A 22,189-nucleotide genomic window follows, 5' to 3' on the forward strand; every position below is an offset into this window, starting at 1 on the left:
AATTCTGTTCATACAACTTGCATTTGCAATAAATAAGTCTCAGATGCTTATCTTTGCCAGAAAGCAATTAGGTTCAAATAATTATTAAAGTTCAACTAGGACAACCCCTAACTTTTTTTCCAAATTAATTATTGCCATACAAAGACAGTAGTTTTTATAAACAGATCTCTAAGTCTTTAATGGAAATAAGTACCAACAGGAAAATTTACAAATTCACAGAAGCACAAACCATCTAAAGAGCATTTAATCCATGCCCCAAATTTTTATGTGAATGAGGAAAGGCAAATATAGTTTGTGCTAGTCTGATACATATCAAGTGAAGACCTCACTTTCTGGAATAATTATTAATTCTGTCATTAGCTTCTGAAAAGTCTTAGGATAATCCTGCCCCTTGGCTAATGGAAATCCCTCCTGACATGTTAATCCCATTTTTCTCTCTCATGTCGAGTAAGGTCCAACTGATCAAAGTCTTTGAAAATGCATTGATCTCCTTCAGTACGCAGGAAGATCAATTCTGAAGTCAGTGAGAATGGTAAAATTCTCTTCACTTCTAAGTCAACCAGGGATCTGGTGTGTGATGACATCTTCTCTGTGCCATAGGCATATTTGGACACAGTTCTTACATTCTGACTCTTTCCCATAAGTTCTTTGCTTGAAAAGTCATTTGCTAAGTACATGGAATACAGTTTTCAGATAAACTGGAAAGACCTATGAAATGCAGCACTCACCCACTGCCTGCAAAAGTCAGTGGGTGGGGAGAGGGGCTTTAGTCTGAATATTGCTCACAATGTTCACTCCACCAGAATTATTCCTCAATAGCTAAAATAAATGACATTTAGAACCGAGAAACACATACTCACCATTTTAACCTCCATATATTAGAGACTATATCACAAATTTCTTTGGTAACAGAAAGACAGAGTATTTCTTAAGGTAAAACCAGAAAACAAAGGGACCGAGCAGTAGTGCACCTGATGAAGCACACAACCGCCATGTGCAAGGATCCGCATGTAAGGGGAATGCTCCGTGAGTGGTAAAGCAGGTCTGCAGGTATCTCTCTTTCTCTCTCCCTCTATATCTCCCTCTCCCCTCTCAATTTTCATCTGTCCTATTTAATAAAGTAAAATTTAAAAATATAAAGGAAAAAAAACAGCAAAAACCACATCAAAGCTGAGCTCTGAAGGAAAAGCTACCTGGGACTTGAGACCAATGTAAAATTAGTAGAGGACAAAAGAGAATTTTAGAGGAAAAAGGAAGAGAACGAGGAATGAGAGAGAATACCTGTGAGATCACACTGTGCTTTGCTCCAACAAGCTGCTCTGAAATAGTTTTAAGTTTTGAATCATTAAGCTAGCTCAGCCTGCTAGAGTACCATCTTGCATGCCTGAGACTCCAGTGGCTGCTCAGCACCACCTTATGCCAGAACTAATACTTCTCTCTTGTTCATTTCCTTTCTCTCTCTCTCTCCCTCTCCCCACCCCCCCACCCTGTATGTGTATGTGTGTCTTTCTTTCTCCCCACTGCTCTCTTCTCCTCTCATAAGAAATAAATAAACCTAGGGCAGAGTCAAGATGGCAGCCTGAAGACAACACCTGACCAACTATCCACAAAAAAAGAAAGAGAGAAAGAAAGAGAGAGAGAGAGAGAGAGAGAGAAAGAAAGAGAGAGAAAGAAAGAGAGAGAGAGAGGAAGAAAGAAAGAAAGAAAGAAAGAAAGAAAGAAAGAAAAAAAGAAAGAGAGAGAGAGAGAAAGAAAGCTTTAAACCTGGGGATTACAAGTGAGAGCAGAATTTCCAGGCCAGTAGGAGAGAGGCTGTACAGAAATGGACAAACAGAACCATGGTGAAACATTATAACTCATCTATAAATTGGCAAGGGGTTGCTAAAGAGGTCAAAGGAAGACAGCAAGACTGTAAATTCCAAATCAATATGTTCTGTACACACCTACTCCAACCACCAATTAGACTGCCTGATGCTCTGAGACAAAAAAGAATGGGGGGCAGGTGATGGCACACCTGGTTGAGCACACATGTACAATGCACAAAGACCCAGGTTTGACTTCCCGGTCCCCAGCTGCAGGAGGAAAGCTTTACAAGTGGTGAAGCAGTGCTGCAGATGTCTATGTCTCTTCCTCTCTATCCTCCCCCATCCCCTCTCGATTTCTGGCTGTCTCTATTCAACAAATAAAATAAATATAGTAAAAAATTAAAATAAATGTATAAAAATTTTAAAAAGAGAATGAGGAAAACCTCAGAACCTCCCAAACAATTCTGCCCGGTATAATCATCACATTTCAATTCCTAAGACACTAGACCTCCAGGTTCCTCTGTTCCAATTTCCCAACAGGAAGGATTCTATTCTGAAGCCAGCTACTCACTCACTAGTCTACCTATATGTCTACTAATAGAAACATTTTTCACACACACACACACACACACACACACACACACACACACACACACACACGTCCTCCTGCATCTCCTAAAGCTCACTCTCTTCTCTGCTCACATCAGCTTTCAAAGCCATATAGAAGGTCATCAAGAAATAAAAAGTGTTCCATTTCCTTGTAATAAATTGATGGAGGGAAGATTAATCTGTCTGACTTATAAGAATACTGATCTTGATTCTCCCAAGTATGGAAAACTACTCAGCAGTTCTGTCTCTTCTTCCATCAACTTTTACATAGAGGTCTGTGACTGAAACTACTAGCTCAATACATCCTTCATTATTTCCTTACTTCCCTCAGTGAAGTAGTATACTGAATAACTGGCAGTTTTCAGACTCCTCAAGTCTTTGTATCATGAAGGGACTTAGTGATGAACCTGGGGAAGACATTTTCTCTGGATTTCCATGAAGTTTCTTAACTGAGTTGGTATGTGTACCCATTTGATTTTTCCCTGCTTCTTTTCTGTTTATTAACACAAACTAACATTCCTGCTGCCATCTTGAACCAGGACACAAGAATGGAAGCCATATTCAAAGATGGCAGAACAGAAGGAGTTTCTGGCCCCCTCATTATGGAGGAGTGGCTGCTCCACCCCTGGCTAATATATCTTCATTTATATTTCACTGAAGACAGAAACTTTTATTATGAGAAACTTCTGTTCCTTTGGGTTTTCTGTTATACATGAAAGAACAAATCATATATATATATATATATATATATATATATATATATATATATGATTATATATACATATATATGTATATATACATAACTATTATGTATTTTTTATTTTAAATTATTTTCATTCCTCATTACTTATTTAGAATACAGTTATAGTCCAGAAAAATGACATTCATTATAAGAAAACTTTCAATAAAAGGTTCAGTAGCAGTTTCCACAAAGCCCTAATAAAGACTTGAGGGAGGTGGGGTTACGGAGCAGCAGCAGCTGTGTTTATCTCCTCTCCTGTCCCGGGTCAGCTAGGAATACCAAAGGATATCATCTGGGACCACAACAAGACAGGACTAGAACGACATCAGGAAGCCACCAAACTGCTGGTGAGTACAAACACGTGTGGCTCATGGATAGGGAGGAGCCCAAGGAGAGATTGAGCAGCTGGTAACAGTCTGCCAGTTTACCAGTTGAGACACCACCTCCAGTGTGTTTCACCAACAAAAAGATGGCTGAAGGGAGGAAAGGACTCCCCTAAGACTCACCACATGCAACTGTGAGTCTCCATTGGTACTGCCCTCAGAATCTGGAGTAGCAGCAGGGAGGCCCTATACTGACATCACGGGACAGAGAAATAACCAGGAAACTTAAGAGAAGATCTATACCTTGGTGGCCTAGAGGTGTAGCTATGAGAGTCTCTTTGCATAACCACTGGATTATCTCTGCCCCACCCTGCTTTATCTCTTGGTCTGGAGTAAGTGATTAAGCTAAGAAGTCTACTTATAGTTTCAAAGCCCTCAAGCTCCCATAGCATAGAGAGAAGAAAAGAGGCTTTTAAGCCAATAAACTCCAACTCAGGGATTAAAATACTATTGAAACAACTGTCAATTTCCACAACTGTGAACCCTTTAATTACCTTATTTAGATACAAATCACTCCAGTCAAGAGTGATCAGTAATTTGAAAAGCACTGAGAGAGGGACATTATAACATAATATATAAAATGGTTAAACCAACAAGAAGAAATATTGGAGAAATGAACCAGGACAAGAGTCCAATAAAAATCCCCCAAAGGTTGAAGCACAAAATAATGAGGTCAACATCCAAACACCAGTTAAGAAAATAATCACAGGAGTGAGAAAAGAGATTGAAAGAATTGTCATCAGAAATGCAGAAACAACAAATGGGACTCTGGAAGAAAACACTATCTCAAGGCTATTAGAGAGCTGAAAGCTGAAATAGCTGAGCTAAGAACACAACTAGCTGAACAAGCTAAAACAGTATCAGAGCAGGGCAACAAAATAGATGGACTAAAGAAAACAGTAGAGGGGAGAGAGAATAGAATCAATGAGGCTGAAGACAGAGTCAGCAAGATCCAGGATGAATTAGAGACAACTAAAAAAGAAGTAAGAGATTAAGAAATGTTCTTAGCAGCACAATTTGTAATAGCCAAAACCTGGAAGCAACCCAGGTGTCCAACAGCAGATGAGTGGCTGAGCAAGTTGTGATATATATACACAATGGAATACTACTCAGCTATAAAAAAATGGTGATTTCACCGTTTTCAGCCGATCTTGGAAGGACCTTTAAAAATTCATGTTAAGTGAAATAAGTTAGAAACAGAAGGATGAATATGTGATGATGTCACTCTCAGGCAGAAGTTGAAAAACAAGATCAGAAGAGAAAACACAAGTAGAACCTGAACTGGAATTGGCAAATTACACCAAAGTAAAAGACTCTGGGGTGGTGGTGGTGGGGGAGAATACAGGTCCAAAAAGGATGACAGAGGACCTACTGGGGGTTGTATTGTTATATGGAAAACTGAGAAATGTTATGCCTGTACAAACTATTGTATTTACTGTTGAATGTAAAACATTAATTCCCCAATTTAAAAAAAAAAACAGACTTGAGCACGAATGTTAGATGTGCTGTTGGTACTTCTTCATTATTGGATATACAGATTTCTACACATACTATTGTTTAAATGAGGCCCAAAGAAGAAATACACTGATAATAACATTAGTTTCTTAGTTAATACATTCTCAGTCTTTTCCTTCTTGTTTTCTCAAATTTTCTATTCATCTTAATGGTTACCTTCTCTAGTTCCTCTTCCTCTCTCAAATGCTCTCTGTCCCTATCCAATAAATAATAATGATAAATAAAAATATTTTTAAAAATCTACTGCAAAAGAAGATAAGTGATTCAGTAGAGGAAAGACTATCCAAGAAAATAATGAGCATACTGGAGTCCCCATCAAAATCAGGGGAACCACTGCCAACAAGAGCTGAAAACAGGACAGGTCATGAGGGAATAGCAGACTGCCAAAGGAGTGGCCATGGTGTGTGCCATCTTGTCCACACCAGAGAACAAAGCAAGAATCTCACTAGTTGGGATGAGATGAAAGACAGCAATGATGACAGAGTTTGCTGCTCAAAGGTTGTCAGAATTAAGAGCTGAATGGAATAACCACCAATGGGTTAGGACCCCTCATCCAATGCCATGACTTTGCTCCATTTCCCAACATCAAAGCCTTCTTTAGAAGGTTGAGAAGGGAAGGAGACTTGAATGAACAACTGTCAATTCCCCCCTTCAAACTGGGAGAAAACAGAATTGCTCTGAAGTGGAAAGTATAAGTTGTTCTTTTACCCATTATGAGCATAAGGATCTGAGGACAACTGAGATTGGTTAGAAAATGAGGAAGATAAGATGGCTTCCTTCACACAGCTGAGTCATGATTTGGCAATTTCCACACATACCTCCATCATGACAGATTTGCAATGAATATTTTGTTCCTCGCTTAAGCAAACAACTTATGCGACAATACCAAGGACATCGCACCACTAACTATGATTTAATCACTTGTTTTCCCTATTACTTGAAAGTAGGTTAAGAAAAAAAAAAGAAAAAAGAATACAGAAAACTCTTTTCCAGTGAAGAAAAGGGAAATCACTCTGACATGAGACTTCAGTGAAACACCATCCTAGGAGAAGAGGAAAGTGCCAGACAGGGGCTGTCAGGGATAAGTTATTATATTTGCAAATTAGTGTAATGAATTTAAATGAACTGTGTATATGAAATAATTGTTCATTTCTTCCAAGAAACAGTGAAGAGTGCTGACTTTTTTCTTTCTTTTTTTTTTTTTTGCATAAAGCAATATGCTCTGAACAATAAAGCTAACAGCCCGGTGAAGTCTGTGAAATGGAGCTGCTGTGTGCCGCCTTTTCCCAGGGCTTCGTTCCGGAGTTAAATAGCAGTTTCTATTTCTAGGTGAGGACTGTCTTTGTCGAATTGCTTCCTGAACTCAGTGACGGCTTTTCCAAACTGAACTTCTAAAGAAAAGCTTTAATTTCTTATCTTTGTTCTTTGAGTTTAAGAATGTACTCTCCTTTACTTTATTACAGGGGCCGGTTTAAAGAATGGCAGATGTCACATATGTACAGTTTCTTATTTCCTCATGACAGGTGTCAGTGCACCACATTCCCCACCAACTTGTCCTCTTCTTCCCCCACAGGACACTGCATTCCCAGCCTCTCTCCAGTCCCTCCTCCACCACCGTTCAGAGTTCATGGATCTGCTGCCATGAACCACATTGATTAAAGTTTCACCCTGTGTTTCCCCTTTGTTTCTTTTAACTTTTTTAATCTTTTATTTATTTATTTATTATTAGACAGAAACAGAGAGAAATTGAGAGGGGAGGAGGAGACACAGAGGGAGAGAAAGAGAGACACCTGCAGCCCTACTTCATCACTCGTAAAGTTTTCCCCCCAGCAGGTGGGGGCTTGGGGCTTGAACCCAAGTCCTTACACTGTCATGTGTGTGCTCAATTAGGTGTGCCAATGCCTACCCACCCCCACTTCCCTGCCTTTCTCTGTTTCTTCAGTTCCACCTCTGAGAGACACCATCTGGTATTCTTGTTTCTTGTTTCTGACTTATTTCACTTAATATGATATCTCCAAATTACATCCAAATGTAACAAAAGGAAAATGTTCCTAATTTCATACAATTAAGTAGTAATTCACTATATGTATATGTGTACATTTCCTTAATCACTCACCAGCCTTTTTTTTTTAATAATGGGACTGACCATGTTGTATTCTGAGAAAGTTTTTAAAGCATTGAAAATAATCATAACTGTGTAAAACACACCACTCTTCATGACTATGACCATAATTCAACACAGACATGTGAATAGCTCTGATTAAGGTCACAAAGAGTAAGTTATCCTTCAGAGTTATTTGCATGGTTACTCACATATATTTTTCTTTAAAAGTGTATAAACCCAATATTGGAGAAAATATTGAGATTGTGCACTCTTGATCAAGTAACTCTTCCAAAGTGAGATCTTAAGAAGTCAAGAAAATACAACCAGAGGAAAGCCTATTGCAGATAGGAAGGGCAATCTTGTCATCTGGGACCATCCTTTTCAGTTACACTGGCTGGATACAAGACAGTAATGCTGGGAGTCGGGCGGTAGCACTGCGGGTTAAGCACAGGTGGTGCCAAGCACAAGGACCGGTGTAAGGATCTTGGTTCAAGCCCCAGCCCCCACTTGCAGGGGAGTCGCTTCACAGGCAGTGAAGCAGATCTGCAGGTGTCTCTCTTTCTCTCCCGCTGTCTGTCTTCCCCACCTCTCTCCATTACTCTCTGTCCTATCCAAAAACAACAATATCAATAACAGCAACAATAATAACTACAACAGTAAACAACAAGGGCAACAAAAGGGAATAAATAAATAAACTTTAAAAAAAAAAAAGAGTGTGCTCATAGGTGCTAAGCCCTCGACTTTCACCGGGCTCCAAAGCACAAAAAAAGTGTTTTTAATGAGTATAGCACACTGGCTATTGTTCCGGCATCTAGAAATTTAAATGGTTTAAAATAACATATAGAAGGTCTTAGCCCTAATAATCAAAAGCACTTTAGCAAAAAAAAAAAAAAAAAAAAATCTATGCTACAAATTAGTAAGTTTTTATTTTTACTCTTCCTCTCCCTCTCTTTTTAAGAAATCTTCTGGGCTTCACTGCCCCCCAAGCTAACCTTTTCAGAGAGAGAGAGAGAGAGAGAGAGAGAAAGAATCCACAGCATTGATGCCTTCTTCAATGAGGTGGGAACCAGGATAGAACCTAGGTCATGCCAATGGCAAGGCAGCACACTAAGTGTACTTATTTTGCCAACCCTTTTTTATTTTAAAATTTTATTCTAAAATTTTTATTAGAAGTAAGCAAGGCAAATTTTGTGTTGTACAGTACGATGTTACCATAATTTAACATCTTATAAAACTAAACCAGTTTGGTATCACTGTTGCATAAGTAAGAAAATTAAATGAGAACATTACAATGATTTCCAAGATTCTCTGCATACTTGTTCAGTTTTACCTAATTTTCCATGCTATATGTCAGTCATAAGGCATCCCATTTAACTTGAAATTTTCTTAAAAGAAAGAACAGGGGGTCGGGCGGTGGCGCAGTGGGTTAAGCGCCTGTGGCGCAAAGCGCAGGGACCGGCGTAAGGATACCGGTTCGAGCCCCTGGCTCCCCACCTGCAGGGGAGTCGCTTCACAGGCGGTGAAGCAGGTCTGCAGGTGTCTATCTTTCTCTCCCCTTCTCTGTCTTCCCCTCCTCTCTCCATTTCTCTCTGTCCTATCCAACAACGAAGTGCGTCAACAAGGGCAATAATAATAACCACAAAGAAGCTACAACAAGGGCAACAAAAGGGGGAAAAAAATGGCCTCCAGGAGCGGTGGATTCATGGTACAGGCACTGAGCCCAGCAATAACCCTGGAGGAGGAAAGAAAAAAAAAAAAAAGAAAGAACAAATGCAGCTGGAGAAGTAGCTGAACTGGTAAAGTGTTAAGACTTTCATGCCTCAGGTTCCTAGTTTAAACTCCAGCAATACATGTAGAATGGTGCCTTGGCTTCTGCCTTCTTCACTCCCTCCACTCACTCACTCATTCACTCACTCACTCACACTCTCTCTGTATGTCTTATGTAAAACTTTCTCTCATAGATAGAAAAATAGAATAAATTTTGATCTGGGCATTGGCACACCTGGTTAAGCACACACACTATCATGCACAAGGACCCAGGCTCTAGGCCCTGCTCCACACCTGCAGGGGGAACACTTCATGAGAGGTGAAGCAGGTCTACAGGTGTCTCTCTTCCTCTCTCCCTCTCTGTCTCCCCTCCCCTTTCAATTGCTCTCTGTCTTACCTAATAAAAATAGGAAGGAGGGAAGGAAGGAAGGAAGGAAGGAAGGAAGGAGGGAGGGAGGGAGGGAGGGAGGGAAGGAAGGAAGGAAGGAAGGAAGGAAGGAAGGAAGGAAGGAAGGAAGGAAGGAAAATGGCCATCAAGAGCAGTGAATTCGTAATATAGACACCAAGCCCTAGCTTTAACTCTGGTGGCAAGAAAAAAAAACAGAAGTAAGAAAGGAAGGATGGGTAAATTAACAAAATGAAAAACCCTCAAGTTAGAAAAAAAAAAAAGTGATGTCAGAATAGACTGAATGAGCTCCCCTGGTTATATAAATTCTAGTCGTAAGTTCCTGGGAGAAGTTCAGTTCAGTGGTGGAAGAGGACCTAGGTGGGAGGTCAGAGTGTTTTGCAGAAAACTGAGAAACGTTACACATGTACCAACAACTACATTTACTGTTGACTGTAAACCATTAATATATGTTAGTAACTATATTAATATATATTATATATCAATAACCCTGAGCCCCAGAGTTATGCTGTGGCTCAGTGCCCACACTACAAATACACTGCTCCTGGCAGCCATTTTTTCTTTAATTTTATTGGATAGGATAGAGAGAAATCAAGAGAGGAGGGGTGATAGATAGACACCTGCAGACCTACTTCACTGCTTGTAAAGCAAACCCCCTTCAGGTGGGGAGCCGGGGGCTCAAAGCCGGATCATTATGCAGGTCCTTGCACTTTGTACTGTATGCACTTAACCCAGTGTACAACCACTCAGCCCTCTATTTCTATTCTTTTTCTTTTTCTTTTTTTAAATATCTTTATTTATTTATTGGACAGAGACAGCCAGAAATTGAGAGAGAAGGGGGTGGTAGATATGTGAGAGAGAGAGAGAGAGAGACACCTGCAACACTGCTTCACCACTTGCAAAGCTTTCCCCCTGCGGGTGGGGACTGGGGGCTCAAACCCAGGTCCTTGCACATTGTGACATGTGTGCTCAAACAGGTTTGCCACCACCCAACTCCCCCCCAATTTCTATTCTTAATGCATTCTACCCTGGCCAAAGTATTATAAAATAGCAAAAGCCAACCTACAGTTTTACTAAAAACTTCACTAAAAGAAAGTGTGACTTTCTAAGCTACTTTGCAACAAATATTAGCATTCATCTCTAACTCACTCCTTAACAGAAAAAATTACTTACAGGATAGAACTACTCCCAAAATCTCTCAAGTAATGTACTAGGGTAAACACAGCAGGAACATTAGGTCACAGAATAGCCCGGCCAAAACCAACAGAGCATGCGAAGAAAATGAACTACACAAGACATATTCCACAGATTAGATTAAGTCACAAAGTAAATGTTTTAGTTAATATTTCCATTTGTACAGGATGAACTAAAAAGAATATTATGAAAATTAGTAACATTTATTTTTCTTTAATAAAAGATGATTTGCCATTGAACTTCAAACCTAGCACACCTTTGGCAGTGCTTAGGTCATGTACATACATACATGTATGATGTCACAGCTTCCTGGATGACTTTTTTCATTTTGTTGTTGCAGTTGTATTATATGTTGATGAGAGTTAACAAGAGAGCCAGAGCATCACGTTGGCATATGCAGTGCCAGAGATCAACCCTAGGACTTGATGCTTGCAAGTCTGATGGACTAACCATTGCAGCACCTCCTAGGCCACAACTTTGTGTCACCTCATTTCAGAGACAGAGAGAGAGAGAGTGTGTGTGTGTGTTAGTTCACAGGAGAGCAGCCTCCCCAGGTGCCTGGGCTCTCCGCTATAGTTCCAGTGCTCAACCCTGGGTCAGCTGTCTTTCTGCCCTTCAGCCCACCAACCTAACATTTTTCACATGTCAACAAAAGTGGCCTTATTTCTTTCTCTCTGTGTATCTCTCTCCTTAAGATTAAATAAACTTTAAAAATAAATAAAAGTGACTTTTTATATATATAGTAAGTAGGGCTTCGATGTTCCAGATTGACATTTTTCAGAAAGAGCCAGAGGAAAGGGGACGCAAGAGAGAGAAACCACAGCACTAAAGCTTCCTCCAGAGCAGCAGGGACCGGAGGGGACCTGAGACATGCACTGTATACAAGGCTGCTACACCAACCAGGTGAGCTATCTTGCCAGCCCACAATTCAATGTGGTGTGGTGTGGTGTGGTGTGGTGTGGTGTGGTGTGGTGTGGTGTGGTGTGGTGTGGTGTGGTGTGGTGTGGTGTGGTGTGGTGTGGTGTGGTGTGGTGTGCTGTGGTGTGGTGTGGTGTGGTGTGGTGTGGTGTGGTGTGGTGTGGTGTCATGTGGTGTCGTGTGGTTTACTGGAGCCCCTGCTCAGCTCCAGTCAAATATATGATGTTCAATGATCTTTTACCAGTTGCTGGGTTGCTATTTATCCTTGTGGAGTTTTCTTTCAACATGTGGACATTTTTTCAATGTTATGTGTTCTTGTTTATTTAATCTTAAGTCTCACTTAACCATAGGGATGAGTCTCCAAATACATAGTTGACATTAAAAGGTCCCGTGTGCTTTACCAATGATCTATTTATTTTATTTTATTTTATTTTCCCTCCAGTCACTGGGTCTCAAGCCAGCACTATGAAACCACTGCTCCTGGCAGCCATTTTTTCCTTTTTGTTTTTTTCCATTTTATTCAATAGGACAGAGATAAATTGAGAGAGGAGTGGGAGACAGGGAGAGAGAGAAAGACAGACACCTGTAGATCTGTATTGCTTCTCGTGACGTGACTACCAGTGCAGGTGGGGAGTGGGGGCTGGAACTCAGTTCCTTTCTCAGGTCTTTGCCCATAGTATGATGTGTGCTTAACTGAGGGTGCCACCACATGCCCCCCTCTTCTATGTATTTTATAGTTTCAGGTCAAATACCCAGGTCTTTGATCTATTTTTCTCAGGAGGATTTTGGCTATTCATAGTTCTTTGTGGTTTCACACAACTTTTTGGATAAGTTGTTTAATTTCCTTCATAGAGATTATGCTGAATTTATAGATTTTTTAGAAGGATAGCCATTTTGATAATATTTATTCTTCTAATCCATGAAAAAGGGCTGTTCTTCAATTTCTTTGTGTCATCCTCTATTTATTTTAATAATGTACTATAGCTTTCATTGCAAAAATCCCTTCCCTTCCTTTGTTAGACTCACTACAAGTTATTTTACCTTTGGGGGTACAAGAGTAAGTGGGATTGCTTCCTTCAATTCCATTTCCTTGGGTTCATCATTTGTATACAGAAATGCCACAGATTTCACACTTCCTAACAAAGATTGGCCTCTTGCTTCTGCAATTCCCACGGGAATTCCAATCATAGCTATTGATATACAAGATTGTTTTTTCTCTATCCCCTTGCATCCGCGAGATTGTAAATGTTTTGCCTTCTCTGTTCCGTCTATTAATAATGCCAGCCCCGCTGATAGATTTGAATGGGTGGTGCTGCCCCAGGGTATGGCCAATAGTCCTACGATTTGTCAGGAGGCTGTTAAATCTGCCCTTGTCCCATATATTCATAAGGGCCTTAATATTTTTCATTATACAGATGATATTTTAATATGGGGAAAATCAGATACAGATCTCTATGCCTTACGTGATTTTCTCATTCCTGCATTAAAGAAAAGTGGCCTTAATGTAGCCCCTGAGAAGATACAGCTAATCCCTCCAATATCCTTCCTAGGTTCAGAGATTTCTCTAACGCAAATTCGTCCCTTAAAACCTAATGTTACCTTCCCTTCTAACCTTACTCTTGCTTCTTTACAAAGTTTTCTAGGAAATTTAAATTGGCTTAGGCAGTATCTCTATCTGCCCACAAGCTGCCTCCAACCACTGTTTGACCTGTTGAAAGGAAACAAACAGCCCTCTTCAAAACGTAAATTAACTCCTGAGGCCTCCTTGGCACTGGAAAGGGTTAACCAGGCCCTCCAGGACATGCACCTTGTTCGATTCTCCCCCTCCTCTCCGGTAAACCTTCTAATCTTCAACTCCACCCCCACAGTAGTAGGGGCACTGTGGCAAGACCATGGGGTTCTCGAATGGCTTCACACGCCAGTAGGAGGAGCTCCAAGACTCCTCACTGAGATAGATGCGTTAGCATTCATGGTTCGCCAAGGAAGAAATAGGTCTGTGCAGGTCTTAGGGAAAGAACCGGATTTAATCATTCTGCCCTTTTCTCTCACAGATACAGAGTGGCTTATACACCATCATTCCCGCTTTGCCATAAGCTTCGTGGGGTTTCCAGGACAAATAGATAACCATTTTCCTTCTAATAAATTGATAGCTTCTTTACCTCTTCTGCCTCTACTAGCACCTAAACTTTTCTCTCGGGATCCCATTCCCTCTGCTCCTACAATCTTTACTGATGGCGGAAAAAGGGGAGCTGCTGCCCTTATATATTACCCAGACAAACAATCTCCTAAACCTCTCTTTACTGAGCTTCCTGATAATTCCCCTCAGTACAAAGAACTTTATGCTGTTTTTCTTGCACTAAAAGCTGTACCAGAATCCTTCAACCTTTTTTCTGACAGTGTGTATACTGTTAACTTACTTCCATGGCTTGCTCGTTCGTATGTGAAAATTGATGACAACCCACTTTCCCCTCTCTTGATTCAAATCGCCTCTATGCTCTGTTCTCGAACCCAACCACTGTATATTCAACACCTTCGCTCCCACAGCCCTCTTCCTGGTTCCCTGTCCGAAGGGAATGCCGCAGTTGACCGCCTTGCCTCCACAGGAACTTTCCCAGTCTCTGTCTCTGATCCTGCTAATTTTCACTCTCTAACCCATGTTAATCTTAAAGGCCTTCAAGCTCGATTCCCTGATGTTCCTGTATCACAGTTAAAACATATCCTCGCTACATGCTCTTCTTGTGCAAGTCTCATAAAGACACCTGCTATCCAGACCCTTGGGGTTAATCCCCGAGGTTTAAAAGCTAATGCTATTTGGCAAATTGATGTCACCCACATACCAAACTTTGGCAAACAAAAATATGTGTTTGTCTCAATTGATACCTTTTCTAAATTTATGTGGGCTACAGCTCAGACAGGAGAAAGTGCTAAAAGGCTTGTAAGCCATATGCTCTCTTGTTTTGCCGTTATGGGGGTCCCATTATTTTTGAAAACAGACAATGCATCTATGTTTACAAGTAAACAATTTAAAGATTTTTGTTCCCTCTGGAATATTACTCATACCACGGGCATTCCCTACAATCCACAGGGACAAGGCATTGTCGAGAGGGCCCATCAAACTCTGAAGGCTCAACTAAATAAAGATAAAGAAGGAACATATCCCCCAAATATCCAGCTAGCAAAAGCCTTAACTACGTTAAATCTCTTTAATATTTACAATAACTCAGCCTTACCCCCTATTATTCTTCACTGGCAAACACCATCTACCCTCCCATCTATTAAAGTCAAATGGAGAGACCCACTCGATAAAGTTTGGAAAGGGCCTGACCCATTATTGACCATGGGAAGGGGTTTTGCATGCATTTTCCCTCAAAATTTCTCTAAACCTGTCTGGGTTCCTGCCCGCCATGTCCGACAATACCCGCAGGATGGCGCTGTTATTCCTGAAGAACAAGAAATAACACAAGAGGACCAGATGCAGGATACATCCCAGGATCCATAATATGGCATGGCAGAACCTACAAAAGTTGGCTCACAGAGCCCTCTCTCCTACCCCTTCCCTGAATGTCTTATGTTATGAATGGCCAGTTGTGTTTGTGAGTGAGTGTGCTGAATGACCAAAAATTTTTTGTATGACCCATCTGCTCAGAAGTACTCTAAATGTTAAAACCATTGTTACTAACATGCATTAACTCTCTAAGTAACCTGAGTCTGCTTATAGTCCAAAGTCAATTATAGTAAACCTCTAACTTGTTACAAGTTTTATTGTTTTTCACAAGTAAGTGATTACAGCTATCAAGCCTTCATATGAGGAATCATCTGTTCATACGGTAAGGTATTAAACTGTAAGAAGTTCCTCCATATCCAACCTATGTGAATTAGCAACATTCACATATTCTTGTAAACTTAACTGGTGTATCTTGTCTTGCCACCATAGGCCTGCCTTTGTCAGCCAACAATTTAAAGATGTTTCTCTTTATAACATCACCCATGCCACGGACATCCTTTACTACCCCCAAAGACAAATGGCTGTTCCCCTGGACATCACATTCACTGACTGCTTCCCTTAGACTTGAGATATGCTCCTACCTCTTCATATCAATGGATACATTCCCCCTTCCTTACCTGTATACCCTTAGTTGTGAGACCCTAGCTTGTTTTACTTCTTCTGCTCACAATAGGTCCTATAATTCTTTTTTTTTCACATTTTAAATTTATTTATTAATGAGACAGAGAGAAAGAACCAGACTCACTCTGGTACATGTGCTGCCAGGGATCGAACTCAGGACATCATGCTTAAGAGTCCAAGGCTTTAGTCACTGCATCACCTCCCGGACCACAGTACTATAATTCTTAACAAGCTCATGGCCTTTTGCAGCAACAGATTGATGCCATAAAGATGCAACCTATACAAAGTCACTATCATAGGCTGGACATGGCAGAATATTGAGTTGCTGTGGAGGATTTGCCCCCCTCCATCAGAACGTCCACCATGTAGAGGGCTGGCTAGCCAATGACGGGTAAGAGGAAACTAGCGCTATCCAGTCAACCTAAGACAGGGCATCTGGTACTACTGGGCAAAAATGACCAGGTGTTCCAATGACGGGTAAGACGGAAGGCTGATCCCCAACCTAAGACAGGCACAGTCCACCCTGCCACAAAACAAAGTCCGCCAAACATCAAAACATGATATAAGACAGGGAGACACGTGGGGAGCCACATGTGCCCTCAAGGTTGCTATTGGCATGGCCATAGAGTTTATGTTAAAAGATAGTTCCTGGGAATCGGGTGGTGGCGCAGCGAGTTTAGCAAGAACTGGCTTGAGGATCCCAGTTTGAGCCCCCGGCTCCTCACCTGCAGGGGAATCACTTCACAGGCGGTGAAGCAGGTCTACAGGTATCTTTATCTCCCTCTGTCTTTCCCTCCTCTCTCCATTTCTCTCTGTTCTATCCAACAACCACAATATCAGCAATAACAACAATATAATTACAACAAGAACAACTAGGGCAACAAAAGGCAAGATACAAGATACAAAAAAAAAAAAAAAAAGGGATAAGATAGTTCCCGCCTCCCTACACCTTAGAGTCTTTGTTAAAAGATAAGGTCTTTTTCCCCATGAATCACCCAGGACCTTCCAGATAAACGGCTGACTACCATGACAAATAATATAAAATGTAATCATAAATGAATAGGAAAGATACATCCCCCAATACTCAGTTGGTCAAGGCACCAAACCTCTTCTTCTATAAAGCATTCAAATCAGATGCCCTGCTAACCACGAGAAGCAGATTGTTTGTGTTTCTTTACAGGAATCCCGGAAAAACCATCTGAACCCCTGCACACCCTGACGTCACTCAGTAGATGGCACGACTACCGTGGCACACCCCCCGAAACCCTAGATGTCACTCAACGCGATCTGAAGAATCTGATTCGCAGACTCCAAGGACAGAACCTTTTTACTGCCTGTCTGCCTTTCCTGCTTTTGCTTTGACCTGTCACGTTTTGGCGGTTCCAGCTCACAATCTACAGAAAAGCAGAATTCCAGAGGCTGACCTTCCTCATGCAGCATTTCATCCCCTGCCATTTCTCCCCCTAGTCGCCTACTTTGGACTGAGACTTCTATCGGACTTGCTGGTATACCCTTTGGACACTTTAGACAATTTTACAGCAGCTTCCTTCCCTTCACGTTGCTGGTTTTTCATAGACTGATCCTGAGTAATTCATAGACTTTACAGACTGTTGCCTTGAGGACTATACAATGCCAAATAGCCCCTCTGTTTGGTGGGTCATGCCTCCCGCCTCCCCCTCATTATGTACCCTTGCCCCTTTCCCCACCCAAACAGGGAATGCTCCTTTACACACCAATCCTTCCCTTCACACCACACTGGCTTTTACTTCTCCCCTTCGTGTCCCTTCCTATTTTGTTATGTCATGTAGGCTTATGCCCAAAAGGTTTCTGCCCCATGATAGTCTTTTATAGACTTTGTACATCTTATGCTATTACTAGGTAGAAAGATAGAAAAGATGTAGAGATATTGTGAAGAGATGGTTGAGCAGGCTGCGCTTAAACCTATGAGATGAGTCTCTCCAGGTAAGTCTCTCTCTCTAAAGAGGGGTTGAGCACAGGAGGACGCATAAATCTCACAAGGTTGGCAGCCATTTAAGCCTTCCCTCCTCCACAGAAAGTCCTACATCTTCCCACCTGAGCATGGCATTCCTCTAAAACATTTAAGCCTGCTCCATTCCATTTTTCTTTACTGTGTCCATTTAGATATAAAGGGATAGGAGGAGATGTTGCTGAGGACTTATTCTGATGCAGTCTCCGCCCCCAGGTTTTTCTATGCTCCGCTAAATCCTAGAGTGCCCCCTTTCAACCAATCCTGGCCCTACACGTCACCCCTGGTTGTCGCCCAATAAAAAGCCCCCTCACCCCTCCCTTCTCTCTCTCTGGGCTCTCGGCTCTCCCTCTCTGAGGTCTCGCTCCCTGCTCTCCCCCCGTGGTTGGCCATTGCTGGCTGGCTCCACGTGGTCTGAACCAAACCTCCCCCCCATCCTATAATAAAGATCTGTGTACCCCTTTGCTCTGGACGTCCGCTCTCTTCTCCGCGGTGCAGCCCGACACCAGACCACCTCAACAACAGCTACAGAACCTAGAAACAGACCAGGACCCATGAGATAGGCCACATATGCACACATATCCATAAGTAAGGGGGGAAATATAAACCTTAAAGTAAAAGTGCACACTAGTTTGCAGTGACTCAATAAGTGCATCAAGCAAGTAGAAAGACTTAAAAAAAAAAACACCATAAAGTACTTAATTAAATAGTTTCTACTTAGACCTTGATACCCTCCTCACCTACTCCCTGTTTTACTTCCCTCAATCACTATAAGTCCAACCATGTCAGATAAAGTAAGGACTACAAAGGCTGGATAAGAGACTGGCATACTACACCATCACCTGGGGCACTAGTCAGGGAGTCCTGGGATTCCACACAGACACGATGGGACTAGACTGCTAATAGATCCCTCTCTCTACTATCACTGGTCTCCATCTCCATCAGCAACAATATAATGGACCCCTTTGTGGGCCTTGCCCTCAGTGTGGATGCACAATGATAGGGAATGTTCCATTCATTCCCTGAAGGGAGGTTGAACAACATACTCTACCTACTAGCCAAGGAAGATGGGTCCTGAAATTAGTGCAGCCTATGGGAGTATGGATCAACCTGCCAATGCCCATGTTCAGTGGAGAAGCAATTACAGAAAACAGACCTTCACCTTATGTAAAAAAAAAAAAAAAAAAGGCAGGAATAGCCATTCTCATCTGTGGCACAATAGACTTTAAATTAAATAAAGTAATAAAAGATAGGCAAGGCCATTACATAATGATTAGAGGATCAATCAACCAAGAAGATTTAACAATTATTAACATATATGCATCCAATGAGGGCCCATCTAAATACATCAAACACCTACTGAAAGAACTACAAAAAGACATCAATAGTAATACAATAATAGTGGGAGATTTTGACACCCCACTCTCATACTTAGATCAATGAAGCAGAGAATCAACAAAGAAACAAGAGAATTAAATGAAAAGATGGACAGACTAGACCTCCTGGACATTTTCAGAGTCCTTTACACCAAAAAAAACTGGAATACACATTCTGTTCAAATCCACATAAGACATACTCAAGGATAGACCACATGTTAGGCCACAAAGACAGCATCAACAAATTCAAGAGCATTGAAATCATCCCAAGTATCTTCTCATACCACAGTGGAGTAAAGCTAACATTTAACAACAAACAGAAAATTACTAAAAGTCACAGAATTTGGAAACTCAACAACATGCTGCTTAAGAACCACTGGGTGAGGGGTCGGGCGGTGGCGCAGTGGGTCAAGCGCATGTGGCGCAAAGCGCAGGGACCAGCATAAGGATCCTGGTTCGAGCCCCCGGCTCCCCACCTGCAGGGGAGTCGCTTCACAGGCGGTGAAGCAGGTCTGCGGGTGTCTATCTTTCTCTCCCCTTCTCTGTCTTCCCCCTCCTCGCTCCATTTCTCTCTGTCCTATCCAACAACGAAGTGCGTCAACAAGGGCAATAATAATAACCACAAAGAAGCTACAACAAGGGCAACAAAAGGGGGGAAAAAATGGCCTCCAGGAGCGGTGGATTCATGGTGCGGGCACCGAGCCCAGCAATAACCCTGGAGGAGGAAAAAAAAAAAAAAAAAGAACCACTGGGTCAGAGAAACACAAGCAAAAAATTCATATGTTCCTGGAAACAAATGAAAATGAAGACACAGACTATCAAAATATTTGGGACACAGCTAAAGCAGTACTAACAGGGAAATTCATAGCCATACAATCACATATTAGAGAACAAGAAAAAGCTCAAATAAAGGACCTTACTGCACACCTTAAAGACTTAGAGGAAGAGGAACAAAGTAACCCTAAAGCAACCAGAAGGATGGAAATCACTAAAATTAGAGCAGAAATAAACATCAGAAATAAGAGAACCATACAAAAGATCAATGAAGCCAAATGCTGGTTCTTTGAAAAATTAAACAAGATTGACAAACCCCTAGCCAGACTCACTAAAAATAGGGGGAGAGAAGACTCAAATAAATAGAATTGTAAACGATAGAGGAGTAATCACAACTGACACCACAGAAATCCAGAAAATCATGCAAAACTTCTATGAAGAACTATACACCACCAAGCTAGAGAATCTGGAAGAAATGGAATAATTCCTACAAAGAAAGCACTAACTATCTCGAGGTCATTTGAGAGCTGAAAGATTAAATAGCTGAGCTAAGAACACAACTAGCTGAACAAGTTCATGGAGTATCAGCACAGGGTGACAAAATAGTTGAGCTAAAGAAAACAGCAGATGTGAGAGAGAATATAATAAATTAGGCAGAAAACAGAATTTAAAAGATTGAGGACAAATTAGAGAAAACTAAGAAAGAAGTAAGAGATCTCAAAAAGAGATTAAGAGATACTGAAAACAACAACAGAGACCTATGGGATGACTTCAAAATAAATAATATATGCATTATAGGCCTACCAGAGGAAGAAAGAGAGGGGAAGAAAGTATTCTACAGGACGTAATACATGAGAACTTCCCTAGTCTAGACAACATAAAAGACATGAAGGTTCTAGAAGCCCAGAGGGTCCCAAACAGAATTAACACAGATTTAAAGACACAGCATGTTTAGAATGGAAAGGAATAAGAATGAAGAAAGGATCCTGAAGGCTGCAAGAGAAAAACAAAGAGTCACCTACAGAAGAAAACCCATAAGATTAGCAGCAGACTTCTCCACACAAACACCACAGGACAGAAGAGAATGGCAAGATATCTATCAAGTGCTCAATGAGAAAGGCTTTCAACCAAGACTACTGGTTGTATCCTGCTAGACTGTCATTCAGACTAGATGGAGGCATCAAAACCTTCTCAGAGAAGCAACAGTTGAAAGAATCAACTATCACCAAGCCTACCCTGAAAGAAGTTCTAAAAGATCTACTATAAACAGTCAGACCACCATAAATATATCATAGATCAGAACACTCTAAAAATCTACAAGAATGGCATTAAAATATCTTCAAATTATGATATGAATAAATGTCAATGGCCTGAATTCACCTATTAAATGGCATAGAGTAGGAAGATGAATCAGAAAACACAACACAATCACATTTTGTCTGAAGGAATCCCAGCTAACTCAACAAGATAAACACAGACTCAAAGTGAAAGGATAGAAAACTATCATACAAGCCAATGGACCACAGGAAAGGTGGCAGGAATTCTCATATCTGACATGATAGACCTTAAAATAAGTAAAATTTCAAAAGATAGGGATAGGCATTACTTAGTGCTCAGAAGATCAATCAATCAAGAGGGCTTAATGATTATCAGCATCTTTGCACCCAAGGAAAGGCCATCTAAATACATCAAACATCTACTGAAAGAGCTACAGCAATATATTAACAGCAACACAGTAATAGTAAGGGACTTAAACACCCCAATTCTCTCAACTTAACAGATCATCCAGGCAGAAAATCAACAAAGAATTGAAGGAGCTAGATGAAGAGATAGATAAACTAGAATTATTGGACATTTTCAGAGTAAAAATGGTGACTTCACCGTTTTCATCTCATCTTGGACAGATCTTGAAAAAATCATGTTAAGTGAAATAAGTCAGAAACATAAGAATAAATATGGGATGATCTCATTCACAGGCAGAAGTTGAAAAAAAGACAGAAGAGAAAACACTAAGCAGAGCTTGACTGGAGTTGGTGTATTGCACCAAAGTAGAAGACTCTGGGGTGGGTGAATGTGGGAGGGGTGGGGAGTTCAGGTCCTGGAACAGGATGGCAGAGGACCTAGTGGGGTTGTATTGTTGTGTGGAAAATGAGAAATGTTATGCATGTATAAACTATTGTATTTACTGTCAACTGTAAAACATTAATCTCCCAATAAAGAAATTTTAAAAAATTAGTAAAGTTGTGGGCCCCTTGGAATATACCTAAAATAGACTTCCTAGCTTTTTCCAAAATGGAGACCCCCAAACCTCATCTGTTATATTTGTATCTTTAGGTTCCTGATTATTAAGCAATTTGTTCTGCTTTATATCTTAATGCTTTTCAGGCCATCAAGTTGCAGATGCTACCATGACACCAACCTGATTTCCCTGTCCAGACGACATATCTCCAGATCCCTACCCAACTAAGGAAAGGTAAAGACAG

This window comes from Erinaceus europaeus, chromosome 3 (assembly GCF_950295315.1).
Source record: "Erinaceus europaeus chromosome 3, mEriEur2.1, whole genome shotgun sequence".
Classification (NCBI taxonomy): Eukaryota; Metazoa; Chordata; class Mammalia; order Eulipotyphla; family Erinaceidae; genus Erinaceus; species Erinaceus europaeus.